Here is an 18898-nt window from a genome sequence, read left to right as displayed (position 1 = left end):
CCCCTTCCTTTATAACTGAATGTTGGAATTAGTAAAGGGGGGCCTTGAACATGGAATCGTCTTGGCCTCATTCTTTCTCCTGCCCCGTCTAGCTTCCTCTCTTTTCAGCTCGAACTGCCATCCTCAGTTGAACCATTCGCGTTGCAGACTGCGGGCGGGCCGCAACAATGATTTGATATAGTGAGCAATATTTAGCATTAGTATTTTTCCTCAACTTGAGGTCCTTTCTCAGTCATGTAATACTCAGTGTACTGATTTACTCATCATATTGTTGACCAACCTCTGGTTGCACTACCAATAACATGGTTATTGGTAACATAGCAAATACATGCACACAATTTAGTTTTGTTTCAAAGTGCCCAGATTATTGCATAGACAATTGCAAGAAAGACAGGGCATAATTTTTTCAAGGATAAAGGAATGAAAGCAGCATCAAGTTTTTCTGATAGAATCAATGGAGACTACAATACCAGAGATGGCATCCCAATTAACATTTCACAGATTTTTGGTCCTATTCTAAGCTTTTGTGTTGCGTTCTTTCAATTCAGTATCCATTAAGGAAATTTCTGCTAATCTATCTAGTTCAATTTTTTTTCTTCCCTGTGTCACATAGTGTGGCTGCTTTCAAACAATTTTGAAAAGAAATTACATTTAAAACAATGTTTCAAGATCAATTACAATATGGTATAGAAAGTAAACTAATCATGAACTTGACCTTAGTAACAGGGACATGGACATGATTGGTAACAGACAGTTCATTGATGATGTTGTGAAACCTAGATATCCATATCCCAAAGAAGGAATCTACACACTTATTTCAAAACTTACATTAAAATCAAGTCAAATGATAAAAGATTTGACTACAAACTTGGAAAAGTATAAAGCAATAGAAACAAAAACAGAAAGTTCTTCATCAATAGTCTTCGTAATACTTTTAATATTACATTATTTTTATTATTATAATCTGTTCTTAAATCATAAACAATAAGACATAGAAAAATGAAAATGTTTTTAATAACTAAGGAAACAAAACTTTGATGCGAAATCTATCCTTGAAACAAATTAAATCTTGTTTCTGATAATAGGTTAATATATGATATAAAATAAACCAAAAAATATATCACATTTTAAGACTATCTACTTATTTCAACATCTATATTGTATCATCTCTCCTGTTGATTCTGGTTCTTGCCTTTGGACTGTACACTATCCTGACTTTTTAAGAAAAATACTTGTAAAATACAAACATTTGGTGGTTACAAATACAGATTGAAGGGAGGCAGTTTGTCTATCATGTACAAACAACTAGCCTCAATCCTCAGCTTAAAGACAAAAACTACATAACAATATAAAAAACAAATAACAGTAAAAATTTTTATAATATAAGAATATATGTAATAAATATATTGCTCTATACATTCTTCTCAAGTCACTAATGCAAAGCAGTTTCGGAAAAATATGTATTAGGAAAAGTAATAACTATGTTATGATAATAATGATATGTTACATTGCTTGCTATAAGCATCAAATTAAAAGGAGAAATGTATTTGCTTATATAACATATTCATTATTTAGTTATAGTTAAAAGGATTTGAGGCAAGTTCTGCATTGTTGAAAATAATAAATGTGTTATAATGCACATTGTTTATGAAAACATCTTGTCTAGAAACTGAAATAAGCTTTTAACTGCTTATGCATATTTTAAGGAAAATGATAAAATTTAATCTGAATTTCACTCTTCAAAGTAAGACACTACAATCTTAAATTTGTTACATACATAAATACTAGTATGCAGAAAAGAAAATTATGCTCTTATTGGTGATTAGATAAAATATTATATGTGAAATATATGCATACATACATGCACACACGTAAATTCATACAAATTTTCAAAAATAGATAACTAAAAGAAATTATTTGGTTTTCTATATATCACTGTTGATTAGAATATGTGTCACTAAATCTAAATCAGAGAGTCATACATATCTGTGTTAGTCACTTTCATATTGCTGTGATAAAACACTGCAGCAGAAGCACCATTCAGTGGGAAGAGTCGACTTTGGTGATTATGACTCTGGAGGACTGTCATCACCATTGTGGTGAGAAAGTTTTATTTTATAAATGTATAGATCTATCAAAATCTTTTTGAAGTTCTCTGTGGAATCAGGCAGGGAAACTATTTTCTCCCATCTGTGTAAAATATAATAGAAAACACTGCAAAGTTATGCTGCAAGGAAAATCTATGCAGACAGCATTAGCTTTATAATGAAATGTATGATGTTTATGAAAGTACATTATTTAGAAGAATGTATGTAAACTAGTCAGGAGGTTGAGCAATCATAGTTACTGCTTATGTATATCTGGCTTGGCATTTAAAATCTATAGACATACTTAGCAAATGAAAACAGGATGTTTGTTCATCTATCCTGTCAAATAAGTGATGTAGCAAAATTTATTAAAAGAAGCAAAATAAAAATCATTTTAGGCTGTACATATGAGAAGTAATTTTGAGGAAGCAAATTACAGAAATGATTTAAAAGTTTGTCTAAAACATGACTTTTCTATTTTTGATGATGTTATATTTTTGTATATAATATATTCAATATCTTTCTTTATGTTTCTTCTACTCATTCCTCTCTCTCTCTCCCTCTGTCATTCATTCTAATTTTTCCTTTCTTCTAGTCTTCTCCCTCTCTCCTTCTGCTCCTTCCCCACTTTACCACTGGTTATTTTAAGAACCATGTCAGGTCAAGTGGTTAGTATTCCGAATGATTTGCTTCATAGACCATAATGAAATTCAATCTTGTGACAATTGGCCTAGCTCACTATTGAAGTTTTGAAAGAGTTTGGTATTTACTTTTATAAAGGAAGATATTTTTCATACTGATATTTTTTGAAATTTTCATATTCAAAAGTCACCTAAGAAGATTATAGTTCTTAGCATGAACAGCATTACATCTTTAAAATGAGGAAAACTCATAAATTAAGAGAAATTTTCCATTAAAAATTGGAGTAGAAACTTTGATCTAGATTTCAGATACATTGAAAATTTTAAGCAATTATTAACATTTATGTATTTTTATTAGATATATTCTGTATGCACACATGAAATGTCATTCCCTTTCCCTGTTCACCCCTGCTGGAAATCCCTTATCCCATCCCCACTTCTCCTACTTCTATGAGGGCTGTGCCCTCACCCACCCACTCCCATGTCTCTGCCCTCAAATTCCTCTCCACTGGGGTATCAAGCTTTCACAGGACCAAGGGCATTTCCTCCCATTGATGTCCAACAAGATCACCCTCTGCTACATATGCAGCTGGATCAATGGGTCCCTCCATGTGCACTTCTTGATGGATGGTTTAGTCCCTGGGAACTCTGGGAGGTCCAGTTGGTTGATACTGTGGTTCTTCCTATGGGATTGCAAAACCCTTCAGCTCCCTAAGTCCTATTTCTAAATCTTCCATTGGGAATCCCATGCTCAGTCCAATGGTTGGCTTCAAGCAACCACCTCTGTATTTGTCAGGCTCTGATAGAGCCTCTCAGGAGACAGAGATTTCAGACTCCTCTCAGCGTGCACTTCTTGGCATGTGTAATAGGATCTGCATTTGGTGACTGCATATGGGATATATCCCCAGGTGGGACAGTCTCTGGATGGCTTTTCCTTAAGTCTCTATTCCACACTTTATCTCCGCTATTTTCTCCTGTGAATATTTTGTTTCACTTTCTAAGAAAGACTGAAGACATTCACATTTTGCTCTTCCTTCTTCTTGAACGTCATGTGGTCTCTAAATTGTTTCCTGGGTATTCTGAGTTTTGGGCATACCATGTGTGTTCTTTTGTGACTGGGTTACCTCACTCAGGATGATATTTTCTAGGTTCACCCATTTGCCTAAATATTTCATGAAGTTAGCATTTTTAATAGCTGAGTAATACTCCATTGAGTAAATGTATCAAATTTTCTGTACCCATTTCTCTGTTGAAGGACATCTGAGTTCTTTCCAGCTTCTGGATATTATAAATTAGGCTGCTATGACCATAGTATAGCATGTTTCCTTGTTATTTGTTGGAAAATCTTTTGGGTATGGCTGGGTCCTCAGGTAACACCATGTCCAATTTTCTGACAAACCAACAGATTGATTTTCAGAGTTGTTGTACCAGCTTGCAATCCCCCTAACAACGGAAGAGTGTTCCTCTTTCTCCACATCCTTACCAGCATCTGCTGTCACCTGAATTTTTTATCTTAGCCATTCTGACTGGTGTGAGGTGGAATCTCAGGGGTATTTTGATTTGCATTTCCCTGATTACTAAGGGTGTTGAACATTTTTTTTAGGTGCTTCTCTGCCACTCAATATTCCTCAGTTGAAAATTCTTTGTTTAGCTCTGTACCCCATTTTTTCAATAGGATTATTTGATTCTCTGGAGTCTAACTTCTTTATTTCTTTGTATGTATTGTATATTAGCCCTCTATCATGTGAAGGATTGGTAAAGATCTTTTCCCAATCTGTTGGTTACTGTTTTGTCCTATTGATATTGTCCTGTGCCTTACAGAAGCTTTGTAATTTTATGAGGTTCCATTTGTCAATTCTTGATCTGAGAGCCTAAGCCATTGGTGTTCTCTTCAGGAAAATTTCCCCCTGTGCCCCTGTGTTCATGGCTCTTCCCCACTTTCTCTTCTGTTAGATGCAGTGTATCTGGTTTTATGTGGAGGTCCTTGATCCACTTGGACTTGAGCTTTGTACAAGGAGATAAGAATAGATCAATTTGTATCTACATGCTGACCTGTAGGTGAACCAGCACCATTTTTTTGATAATGCTGTCTTTTTTCCCACTGAATAATTTTAGAAACTTTGTCAAATATCAAGTGACCATAGTGTGTGGGTTCATTTCTGGGTGTTTAAACCAGGTCCATTAGTCTAATTGCCAGTCTCTGTACTAATAACTTGTAGGGTATTTTTTTTATCACTATTGCTTTGTAATACAGGTTAAGTTCAGGGATAGTGATTCCCCCAGAAGTTGTTTTATTGTTGAGAAGAGTTTTTGCTATGCTGGGTAATTCGTTATTCCAAATGATTTTGCAAATTGCTCTTTCTAACTCTATTTAGTGTTGAGTTAGAATTTTGATGGGGATTACATTGAATTTGTAGATTACTTTTGGCAAGATGGCCATTTTACTATATTAATCCTGCCAATGCATGAGCACGGGAGAACTTTTTTATTTTATCATATTGTATTTTTCAAACTCCACATTCCATTTCTCGTCTCGCTCATCCACTCTCTGACTGCTCCACATCCCACACCTTCTCCCCACCTCTCCCTGTCTCCATTTCAATGCTCCCACCCCTCACCCCACCTGAGCTCTGAACTCTCTGGGGTTTCTAGTCTCTAGAAGGTTAGGTGCATCATCTCTGAATGAACACAGACATGGAAGTCCTCTACTGTATGTGTGTTGTGGGCCTCATATTAACTGGTGTATGCTGTTTGGTGGTCCAGTATTTGAGAGGTCTCGGGGTCCAGATTAATTGAGACTGGTGGTCCTCCTACAGGATTGTCCTTCTCCTCAGTGTCTTTCAACCTTCCCTAAATCAAGAACAGGGGTCAGCTGCTTCTGTCCATTGGTTGGGTACTAATATCTGTATCTCACTCTTTCAGCTGCTTGTTGTGTTTTTCAGAGGGCAGTCATGATAGACCCATTTTGTGATTGCTCCATAGCCTCAATAATAGTGTCAGCCCTTGGGACTACCCCTTGGACTGTATCCCATTTTGACCTGTCGCTGGACCTTCTTTTACTCAGGCTCCTCTCCATTTCCAACCCTGTAATTCTTTCAGATAGGAACAATTACGGGTTAGAGATATGACTATGGGATGGCACCCCACCCCTCATTTGATGTCCTATCTTCCTGCTAGAGGTTGGCTCTATAAGTTCCTTCTCCCTCCTAAGTCACAATGTACTTGTGGACATTTCATCTAAGGTCCTTCCCTTTTAGTCCTGGGAGTCTCTTACCTCCCAAGTCTGGTGCATTCTGGGGGGTCCCCCCAACACTTTATTTCCTGAGGTTGCCTGTTTATATTCTTTCTGCTGGTCCTCAGGGCTTCAGTCCTTTACCCTCATCCAGTACCAGATCAGGTTCCCCTCTCCCCCCACTCAGCCCATACCCTATAAACTTCCCCTTACATGTCTCTCTCTCCCTCCCCAATTGTGATTGCTTTTCTCTCTCTCCCAAGTGGGGCTGAGGCATGCTTACTTGGCACTCAGCTTGTTGAGCTTTTTGAGTCCTGTGGACTGGATTTTGAGTATTCTGTCCTTTTCTTTCTTTCTTTCTTTCTTTCTTTCTTTCTTTCTTTCTTTCTTTCTTTCTTTCTTTCTTTCTTTCTTATATCCATTTATTTGTGAGTACATACCATTCTTGTCCTTTTGGGTCTTAATTACCTCACTCAGGATAATATTTTCTAGTTCCCATCCATTTGACTACAAAATTCAGGATGTCCTCATTCTTAATAGGTAAGTATATTCCACTGTGCAAATGAACCACATGCTAGGTATCCATTCTTCTGTTGCGGGATATCTAGGTTGTTTCACGCTTCTGGCTATCACAAATAAGGCCATGGAGAACACAGTTGAACATGTGCCCCTGTGGCATGGTGGAGTATATTTTGGGTACACATCTTACATTTGTTTATTTAGAATTATACCAAGGTATTTTATATTATATGTTACTATTGTGAATGTATGTTGTTTTGCTAATTTCTTTCTCAACATGATTATCCTTTGAGTATAGGAAGGCTACTGTTTTGTTCGAGTTACTTTTATATCCAGCCACTTTGCTGAAGTTACCTATCAGGTTCAGGAGTTCTCTGGTGGAATTTTTGGGGTCACTTATGTATACTATCGTATCATCTGCAAATAGTGATATTTTGACTTCTTTCCAATTTGTATCCCTTTGACCTCCATTTGTTGTCTAATTTCTCCAGCTAGGACTTCAAGAACTGTATTGAATAGATAGGGAGAGAGTGGGCTGTCATGTCTACTCCCTGATTTTAGTAGGATTGCTCTATTTTTTTCTCCATTTAGATTGATGTTAACTGCTGGCTTGCTGTATGTTGCTTTAAATATGTTTAGGTATGGGTCTTAAATTTCTGACCTTTCCAAGACTTTTAACATGAAGGGATGTTGAATTTTGTCAAATGCTTTTTCAGCATCTAATGAAATTATCATTCTTTTTCTCCTTTGAGTTTGTTTATGTAGTAAATTACAATGGTGTATTTTTGTATATTGAACCCTCCCTGCATCACTGAGATGAAGCCTACTTGATCATAGTTAAAGATCATTTTGACGTGTTCTTGGTTTTGATTTGAGAGAATTTTATTGAGTATTTTTACATTGGTTTTCATAAGGGAATTTGGTCTGAAGTTCTCTTTCTTTATTGGGTCTTTGTGAGGTTTAGGTATAAACATAATTTTGGCTTCATAGAATGAATTGGGTAGTGTGCCTTCTGCTTCTATTTGGTGGAATAGTTTGAAGATATTGGTATTAGGTCTTCTTTGAAGGTCTGATAGAATTCTGCACTAGACCTATTTAATCCTGGACTTTTGTTGTTGTTGTTGGTGGTGGTGGTGGTGGTGGTGGTGGTGGTTGGGAGACTATTAATGTCTGCTTCTATTTCTTTGGGGGGTTTTGGAATGTTTAAATGTTTTTATCTTATCCTCATTTAACTGTGTCACCTGGTTTGTGTCTAGAAAATTGTCCATTTCATCCAGATTTTCCAATTTGGTTGAGTATAGATTTTGTAGTAGGATCTGATGATTTTTCTGATTTCCTCAGTTTCTGCTGTTATGCCTCCCCTTTCATTTCTGATTTTGTTGATTTGGGTACTGTCTCTTTGCCCTCTGGTTAGTTTGGATAAGGGTTTATCTATCTTGTTGATTTTCTCAAAGAACCAGTTTGGTTGATTCTTTGTATAGTTCTTTTTGTTTCCACTTGGTTGATTTCAGCCCTGAGTTTGATTATTTCCGGCCATCTACTCCTCTTGGATGTATTTGCTTCTTTTGTTCTACAGCTTTTAGGTGTGCTATAAAGTTGCTAGTGTATGCTCTCTCTTGTTTCTTTCTGGAGGCACTCCGAGATATGTGTTTTCCTCTTACCATTGTTTTCATTGTGCCCCTAAGTTGCTTATGTTATGCCTTCATTTTCATTAAATTCTAAAGTCTTTAATTTCTTTCTTTATTTCTACCTTTACCAAGGAATCATTGAGTAGAGGATTGTTAAGCTTCCGTTTGTATGTGGGATTCTCTTTGCTTTTGTTAGTATTGAAGACCACCCTTAGTCCGTGTCAATCTGATAAGATTCATGGGATTATTTCAAAGTTCTTATATCTGTTTAGGCCTTTTTTTTGTGACCAATTACATGGTCAATTTTGGAGAGGGTTCCATGAGATACTGAGAAAAAGGTATATTTTTGTTGTTTTTTTGTTTTGTTTTGTTTTTAGGATGAAATATTCTATAGATATCTGTTAATTATATTTGGTTCATAACTTGTGTTAGTTTCACTGTGTCTCTCTTAATTTCTGTTTCCATTAACTGTCCATTGCTGAGAGTAAGGTCTTGAAGTCTCCCACTATTACTGTGTGCAGTGTAATGTGTGCTTTGAGCTTTAGTAAACTTTATTTTATGAACGTGGTTGCCCTTGCATTTGGTGCATAGATGTTTATAATTGAGAGTCCACCTTGGTAGATTTTTCCTTTGAGGACTATCAAGTGTTCTTCCTAATAATTTTTGATGACTTTTGATTGTAAGTCATTTTTATTCGATATTACAATGGTCACTCCAGCTTGCTTGATTGCAAAATTGTTTTCCAGCCTTTTACTCTGAGGTAGTGTATGCCTTTGTCACTGAGGTTTGTTTCTTGTATGTAGCAAAATGCTGGGTCCTGTTTATGTATTCAGTCTCTTAGTCTATGTCTTTTTATTGGGGAATTGAGTCCATTGATGTTAAGAGATATTAAGGAAAAGTGATTGTTGCTTTCTGTTATATTTTTTGTTAGAATTGGGATTTTGTTGTTGTGGCTATCTTCTTTTAGGTTTGTTGAACAAATATTCTTTTCTTGCTTTTTCTAAGGTTTAATTTCCTTCCTTGTGATGGACTTTTTCATCTATTATCCTTTACAGGGCTAGATTTGTAAGGCTGGATTTGTGAAAAGATATTGTATAAATTTCATTTTGTCATGGAATATCTTAGTTTCTCCATCCATGGTAATGGAGAGTTTTCTTGGTTATATTAGCTTGTGCTGGCATTCGTGTTCTTCTAGTGTCTCTATGATTTTACCCAGAATCTTCTGGCTTTTATAATCTCTCCTGAGAAATCTGGTGTAATTCTGAGTGGTCTACCTTTATATGCTACTTGATCTTTTTCCTTTACTGCTTTTATTTATTTATTTATTTATTTATTTATTTATTTATTTATTTATTTATTTAATGTGCATTTGGTGTTTTGATTATTATGTGACGGGAGCATTTTTTTTCTGGTCCAGTCATTTTGGAGTTCTGTAGGCATCTTGTACATTCATATGAATTTTTTTCTTTAGGTTAGCGAAGTAGTCTTCTATAAATTTGTTGAAGGTATTTACTGGCCCTTGAAGTTAGCATCTTCACTCTCTTCTATACCTATTATCTTTAGGTTTTTGTCTTCTCATTGTGTCCTGGTTCTCCTGGATGTTTTGTGTTAGGAGCATTTTGCTTTTTGCATTTTTCTTGACTGTTTTATCAATGATTTCTATGGTATCTTCTACACCTGAGATTCTTTCTTTCTTGGTTATGCTTGCATCTATTACTCCTGATCTCTTTCCTAGGTTTTCTATCTCCATTTTGTCTCCCTTTGTGATTCCTTATTCTTTCTATTTCCATTTTTAGAACTTGGATGGTTTTGTTCAATTCCTTCACCTGCTTTGTTGTGTTTCCCTGTAATTCTCTAAGGGAGTTTTGTATTTCCCCTTGAAGGGCTTCTAGCTGTCTACCTGTGTTCTCCTGTAATGTTTTTTGTTGTTTTTTGTTTTTTGTTTTGTTTGTTTTGTTTTGTTTTGTTTTGTTGTTTTGTTTTGCTTTGTTTTTCGAGACAGGGTTTCTTTGTGTAGTCCTGGCTGTCCTGGAACTCACTTTGTAGACCAGGCTGTCCTGGAACTCAGAAATCTGCCTGCCTCTGCCTCCCAAGTGCTAGGATTAAAGGCATGCACCACCACGCCCCGCATTCTCCTGTAATGTTTTACGGGAGTTATTTATATCCTTCTTAAAGCCCTCTATCATCATCCTATCATCATCATGAGAAGTGATACTAGATCTGAATCTTGTTTTTCCAGTGTCATAGTGTATCCAGGGCTTGTTATGGTGGAAGAATTGAGTTGTGATGATGGCAAGTAACCTTGGTTTCTGTTGCTTATGAGGTAATCTTTGCCTCTCACTATCTGGTTATCTCTAGTGCTATCTGCCTTCACTGTCTCTGACTGGAGCCCATCCCTCCTGTGATCCTGGTTCTATCATAACTCCTCAGAGTCCAGCTGTCTTTGTGATCCTGTAATTCTGGATCCTATGATCCTGATAACTTGGATGTGTCAGGCTCTTGGGAATTAAGCTGCCTGAGATCCTGATGTGTCTGAGCTCCTTGGATCTTGTTTTCCTATGATCCTGAGAGTGTTAGAGCACTTGCGAGTTTCCTCTGGGTGTCCTGAGTCTGGCTACAGTATTCATGCTCAAGGTCTGCTCAGGGCTCTGGCCCAGAAGGATGAAGCCAATGCCACTGGTCACGTGGGGTTCCTGGATCCCTGGATCCATTGGTTCCAGTTACTCCTGGTATTGGGGCAGATGTTGTGGCCTCCTCACCTCTGATCCTGATCATATTAGAGCACCAGAGAGTCGAGCTTGTTCTGGGTGTTCTGAGACTGGGTCCAGAACTAGCACTCAAGGTCTGCACAGGGTACAGTCTGAGATGTGAAGGATGTATTTTTTTAATTAAATGCTAAATTTAATGCGTCAGGATTTCCTTCAGTGATAGAGTATTATTCCTAGCACTCAGAAGTATCAGAAGATTTTAACGAAAGGATTGAAAAAAATACTAATTTAAAATTAATTATTGAATTCTTGCTTTAAGATTTTTATATATTTACAAACATAACAAAAGTTTATATTTCAAATATTTTATTGCTCTGAGATTTAGTTGTTAAAATGAATGAAGCACACTGATTCACTAGTAATTAGTTACATAATATAATCATTATAATAATCAATTGAAGTATGTGCAAAATAAGTTAAATTCAGAAGAAAAGTGGCATAGAGAATGATCATAATATTAATAGACTTTTAACATTAAGTTATAAAACAGATAAGTTGTTTAAATTTGCTTGCTAGAAACACCATAGATAATGGTGTAAGAGAGGAGAAAATGTATTAAATAAGAAGATATATATATATATATATAATCACAAGAAAACTGTTTTCTAGACATGAAATGCTCCCGCATATATGAGCTTACAGCAGTTATGGAAGCTTGCAGATCGTAAGCTTGTAAGCCCGAGACAAAACACTTTTTCAGCATGGAGTGCAGAGTTGGTCATGAAGTTTCATTATTTGCAAAGGAGTTGTTCAGAATTGCTAAGAACGAGATTCAGTTATCTATTAAAATGTACATTTCAGGAACTCAACCATGTTCCAATATGTTCAATCATATATTGGCTGTGAGGGAATCAAAAATGGATATAAAGATGGAGGGCTGAAGAAGGGGGATGAAATGAAAAGTCATGGGGTCTGAATATAATAGTAATGTGCAAAATTAACAAAGAACTAAAATGTGTGTGTATATGTGTATATATATATATAATATACATATAGAGTATATATAATATATTTATATATATATATGAGTGTGTGTATGTGTGTTAAATTTCATATTTATAAAATGTTAGGAAAACCAGTTTTAACCACTAGTTTATGCAAATTTTAACTGAGATTCAGTTAAGAATTATTAAAAATTATTAATAAATAATTAACTTAGAAGAAATAGTTGATTATTATAGGCTTGGTATTTCATTTATATTGACTAAAATACATTTATTTTTACTATAGCATGTTTTTAAAATTTGGATCTTAACACATTTTTTTAAATTTAGAAGATCATTCTGAATTCATGTACATACTAATAGACCAAGGAATCAAGATTAATTTAAAACAGACCACCAGAAATATCACAGTGTGCAATAACTATATTTATATTTATATATTAATATAAATGGCTATATATTATGGTGTGCTTTAACTATATTTTTAGACACAAGTAGAACGAAGAAGCCAAAAAATTTGTATTACTATACACAACCACAATCATGAAAGCATCAGAGCAGCTTGCCAGCAAATGCCTGCAAGCAGGAGTGTTCATATTGGAAGAATTACTGCAGGTGATATCTATCCCACACTCAAATGTCATAAAGACACTAGCTCAAAGGGAGAGTCAGCACTGGGTCAGCAGATACTGAAAGTAGATTTAGGAGATGTCAGCATAAATGTACTAGTAAACTTATGAGCATGATCGATGGTGCCCTCAAGAAGCATATAAATGAATACACATTCAATGGGAAGGTTGAATTATCCCTTTGTGATTCTCTGGAAAAGATGCCTACATTATATCAATATAACCATGTAACACATTGAAAACTAAAACTTGTCACAGGCTATGGCTGTGTGGATTTTTATATAACATTGAAAAACCTTGATTTTTTTTCTATAAAAACAACTACTCATAGAGATTATTAATGAAGAAGTTTTATAAATTTAGTCAAATAATATTTTCTTTGGACACACACAAACACACATGCATACACACAAACACACACAAACGCACACACACAAACACACACACACAAACACACACACACACACACATTATACATAGCCAGCTATTACATAATTTCAGCAAGAATTTTATAAAATTAAAATTTAGGAAAGTTTTCTATGTCATATAGTCATCTTACTTATCATTTTGCACATAATTAAAAGTTGCATTTTAAGGTTTTTAAAGATAGTGAAACAACAAAGAATTTAGGATGTTTCCAGGACAATAATAGGATTCATCAGTTACAGTTTTATAGTCAATTTAGTAATACCTCATATAAATTTCTAAGCAATTATCTATTTCAAAGTAATAACATAAAGTTCATTTCCCCAAGAAGTTGTGTCTAAAATTCTTTAAATTTTATTTTGAAATTGAAGCTCCTCAATAAAATATACTTATCAAATAGAAAGAGGCAAGATATTACAGGTAGTTTGATATTTTAATTCAATTTCCCCCTCTTTCTTGGCAGTTACAATGAAAGTGATTCCTGTGTTGTCATAGAACCAGTGCTCAGCAACTGCCAAAAATATAGGATAAGTGTTTTATAGAATTACAAATTAAAATTGTTTTGTTGAAAATCAAAACCAATAATAAATTAATATAACACTCTGCAAAATTTGACACCCACTATTTATGTGTGGTGGATTTTCCAATTGTCTTAAAAGAAACAAAAAATTGGAGACATTTATATTCTTGGCATATTTATATGAAATTCAGCTATATTTACAACTGAAATTAAAGATTTCAATTGTCCAGTGTATTTAACAGCTCTCAATACAGCTAAGGAGAGCATGAATGATTTATAGAAAATAGAGTGTTTATTCTTTCAGTGTTGGAATAAAAACAAAGCATGTCAGGATTTAAGAAGTTGTAATATGAGAAGAATTAATTTCATGTATTCCCATAACTATAATTCAACACCAAAATTACCAAACTGTGATAAGCTTAACAAAGATACATTTTAATATTTTATCTTACATGTTTTGACTGATATATATATATATGTATATATATATATGGTGCTCACATGTGTTTGCACTTGCTTAAAGGTTTGTGTTAAGGCTAGAAGAGAGTTTGGATCTACAGGCAATTGTGAGCTTCCCATCATGGTGGTGATAAATGATTTCCAGTTCTTTTTAAGTTCAGAAAGGGCTACTAAACTCTGAGATCTCCTTCCAAGTCTAAGATCAAATTTTTGTTATTGAATGGTCTTGAGCAGTAGGACTAAGGATCTTGTGAACGATGCCCTCCACATGTACATGTCTACATTTGCAGTTCTATGAAATTAAACATTTCTGGAGTTGTGTAAGTTGACTTCCTTACTTAATTATAGCACACAAAATATTTAAGTGTTTATAAAGATATATATATAGAGAGAGACTAATTTCAAAATGAAACTAGGATTTGTAAGAATGAATTAAAATTAATTTTCTAGCTAATAATGACACAATATGTAAAATTATAGGACTTTTCATAAATGGTGGTAAACATTTCTCTTTTATATTTTGTCAAACATAGAACTTATAATAGTATATTTAAAAGGTTTGTTTGTCATTTGGAACCATCTAAAGGTTTGCATTGAATATTAAAATGTAATATACTTTGAAAATCATTTTCTACTTTATGAATAAATTAAGTGGAATAATATGAAAAAGGAAATCACAGCACAACAACAGAAACAATTCACATTTGGTTTAAGTCTCTATAAACACACTTGTTAATAACCCCTCAAAATGGATATAAATACCTAAACATTAAAATGTTTGACATATCATTCCCTTCATTCAAGTGACACATTTAAGGAGATGAGACAGGTGCAAGTTCAGTATCAAAAGTGAACTCGCTTTGGCATTTCTCTAGTGTCATGCTTAATATCTCATATTATTAGTCTTAATGAAATGTCCCCCCTACCCCCGCTCAGGAAAAATCAAAACAAAACATGGGTTCATCCTGTTTTGGCCACCAATCGAGGGCAGGAGCTTGGCACTGAGCTGCAGCATAGTCACAGCTGAGAGAAAAAGTCAAAAAGCCCAGGCAGAGCTGGAGCAGTGGGCACTTCAGCAAACACCAAATTCATGTAGTCTTTGATCCAGAAAGTGTGTGGCTTTGTGCTTTAAGAACAGTGAGGCATTGAGCTGCTTAGTATCTTCAAGGATAAGAATGCACTGAGTTCATCAGTAAGACTGTAGAAATGTGCATCTGCTCTAAGAAGAGCTGGGAAACTAAATAATGTAACAATGTGTTAGTGGCCATGACAACTGAACAACCCCATTTACATCCTCAATATACACCTAATTTTTTTGTCTGTGCATAACCATACACATGTGCACACACACAGTCACAGACACAAACATGAGAAAAATATAAAGAAGGAAGGAAGGAAGGAAGGAAGGAAGGAAGGAAGGAAGGAAGGAAGGAAGGAAGGAAGGAAGGAAGGAAGGGAGGGAGGGAGGGAGGGAGGGAGCTACTGAATTAAGTTCAGCCTTCAGAAATAAGTATACAAAAATTCATTCGTTAAAGTAATTTTTAAGTGATTTACATATTTGCTTTAAATATTTTTGCTGAAACCTTTCTTCCCAACAAGACCCACTCTTCCTATTATGACTTCTCATTATTACTAGGGCTACATTTAAAAAAATCCTACATTCTCCAGGTGAGGATCTATGATAGGTGGGATAAGAATACCACTAAACTCAAACAGTGAGTAGATGAGTTTGTGGACATTGGTTGTAGTAAGATGGATGGTGGTAGGGGGTACTTATAGGAACATAACTAGGTCAAAAGCAATTGTATCCCCACCATCCTCTGAACTAAAAAAGGGTCATGAAAGCTGGAAAGCTGGAAACCTGAGTGGCAACTTGCAGGCCACTCAATGGGTTGATAAGATTCTCTTCATGCAGCTCATTTGATCTGTGAATCTTCTTGACAGTTAGGCTTCTCTGAGAGTCTCCATAAGCATGTCTTACTGCTTATACATACTTGGAGAAGGAGGACATCTGGGGAATCTGGTCAATATCAGGGACCTGACAAACTTTTGAGTTTGTTTACTGCTTGAATTAAAAGAGCTTTCTTCATGAGTAGACTATGTCCCTGTCTTGGAGATGGGGGAGGAAGAATTGGTTGAGGAACTGTCAGAGGGCAGAACAGGAGGGGAATAATGAACGGGCTGTAAAAAAAAGATTAAAGATAATAAAAAAGGAAAATCATGCATTTTAAGGAGTGTCTCTCTAATATGAAGTGTTTTATATCAGGGAAAATTATCCCACAACAGTGTGAGTGTGTGTGTGTGTGTGTGTGTGTGTGTGTGTGTGTGTGTGTGGTATTTTACTTACTATACTGAGTTTGATTAGTGTTGCTAGTTTGAAGATGAGTTGAGGTTATTCACTGGAATCATCATAACTGAAGAAAATGGCATTTCTGCATTCCTCCATCAAGAACTAGTAATTATAAATAGTCTCTAGGGAATGATATGGCTTTATGACTTAAGCCTAGCTATATTGAAATATTGATGGGTCCAGTGTTCTTCAGGTCTTTTCAGGTAATGACAGCTCTATGAAGACTTGACTGTGATGGCTTGTGTGAAGAAGACACCGCTTCTCAGTATCCTACAGTTTCTCTCTATTTCCTATATTTTCACCTTGTTTCTTCTATAAAATGTGGGGAGCGGGTATGGCAGCAGTCCCAAAGGCGCCATGGACTGCAGCTAAGTCGTATGACTTGCACCTGACTTCCTCATATAAACCACAAACACCGTGAGAGCTGGGCAGGTGTACCAGGTTACTGGCGAAGCCATTTTGGTGGAGATATGCCCCTGCTGCCCTGATTAGCTGACGCTGCGTACCTTGTGATGTGATATGGCCTTCTGTGAGTGGATGGGAACTGATAGTATATAAGAGTGAGAGGCCCAGGGCTCGGGGTCTTTCGCCTACACAGTCAACACACAGCCCAATAAACGTGTGCAGAAGGATCCTATTGTGGTGTCTTTCTTGCTGGCGAGATGGCGTCTCACAATAAAATAGTGTGAGCAATGAAGAGCGGTTACACAGATGTCCAATTTAGGGATGAACAATGATAGCATATATTCCCATTATTTTGAGAAGCTCTTAATATCTGTATTAAGCATTACCCATACAAAAAGGAAGTTCGCTGATGAAGGCGAAGAGGAACACTCATTTATGACTAAGACTGTATTTAAGTGGTAACTGGGAGACATATTTACAACAGAACGAAACTGGTAATAGGATTTCTGTGTGCCTTCTGCACTCCTCATCCTTGAGCTGTTTAGCTTGCATGGATAGAGGACTGGGCACAAGCCCTCAAGTGAAGGAGACCTCAAATACAATTTGAAAATGCTTGTTTGCCACCATAATAGTCCTGATAATTATTGACCATTAGGCACATTGCCTGGTGCAAAATTATTGTAAATCATTAGACTCATATCTGTATAATATTGTTGATGGATTTTTCTCTCCAACAAGCTTGCATAGCACCTTCCCGAACTTGGAGAACTAACTATCATGGAAGAAAATCCCACTTATATTCCATCTTGATTTCTCTATGTTTTGCTACTATCTTTTTAACAGTGCTTTGCCATCTGGCTGAGCTAGGGAATAAAGAGCAATGCTAGTAAATTGTAAGTTGTAAAGCACGGTATGGCCTTTCTGGACATTGCATGGGGAATTATTTTGCACCTTATTCTGTTCTTTAATTTTTAGTAACCAACAGCTTCTGAGGGGAACAATAATGACTTGCACCAAGCACCCTTGTTAAGAAACCTTATAAAATTCTGTTTTTAATAAGCTTATGTAAAGGTAAGCTTCTGTCTTAGTTAGAGCTTCTATTTATGTTTATGGACACAGTGATACAAAAGAAACTAAGGGAAGGAAGGGATTATGTCACTTACTCTTCCTTATTAAAGTTCATTATTTATGGCAGTCAGGGGAGAAACCAAAAACAAGGTAGAAACTTGGAGGCAGGAGTTGATACAGAGGCCACAGAGAAGTACTATATATAATCTTGCTTCTAATTGCTTGTTCAGACCACCAGTACATTAGTGACACAACACATATAGTGGGCAGCACTCTCTTGTATCAAACACTAATTTATAATATTCCCTACAGGCTTGCCTAAGTCCCATCTTACAAACACATTAACTCAGTTTATGTTCTCCCATCAGAGATGACTTCAGCTTGTGTTAAACTGACATAAAAGCTAGCTATCCAAATGATTCCTTGTCAACTTGTCACACAAATATATTACTTTCTAAGCAGAAACTATCTTTAACTGCTATCAGCAAGATCTCATATTAATATTAATACCACAAAATAAAACACATTGAAGACTTATCAGCCCAGTCTTTACAAATGTAAACACTTAACACCTTAAAATTTAGTCTCTTAAGTATTCCAAGTTTCAGGAATAGATGCTCATGTTCACTTCCAGGTCTTAGCATTGATACCCTGTGTATCTAGAACACAGGAAGTGCCTGTGCATCTTGCTGTAGTCCTTGTGCATTCAAACATGTGTCAGTCCTGTTGCCTTTGAAAGACAATTTCCATCATGCCACATACCTCTTCTTGTTTTTACAATTTTCTTGCCTCCTTTTCTGTATGTCTTCTTGAAACCTGAGGGAAGAGACTTGATGAAATTAACATTCACCAAGAAGCTATAACCAATCACATCTTTTGCTAAGGAAAAATTAATTGTCTCCAATGGAGTCTTACTGTGTGTATCAATGACACTGAAGTATAAAACTTGTGCCAAGCAGTAAAGAACAAGCACAAAAGAATCCAAGCTATTTTTGTAGAGTTTTTGTCTAATATTAATTTGTTTTGACATATTATTACTTTTTTTCTTTTTATTTATTTATTTTTTATTACATATTTTCCTCAATTACATTTCCAATGCTATCCTAAAAGTCCCCCATACACCACCCCCCACTTCCCTACCCACCCATTCCCATTCTTTTGGCCCTGGCATTCCCCTATATTGGGGCATATAAAGTTTGCAAGTCCAATGGGCCTCTCTTTC

Source organism: Mus caroli, chromosome 3 (assembly GCF_900094665.2).
Source record: "Mus caroli chromosome 3, CAROLI_EIJ_v1.1, whole genome shotgun sequence".
In the NCBI taxonomy this organism is placed as follows: domain Eukaryota; kingdom Metazoa; phylum Chordata; class Mammalia; order Rodentia; family Muridae; genus Mus; species Mus caroli.
The sequence above is the reverse complement of the archived record's forward strand: the minus strand, read 5'-3'. Positions refer to the sequence as shown.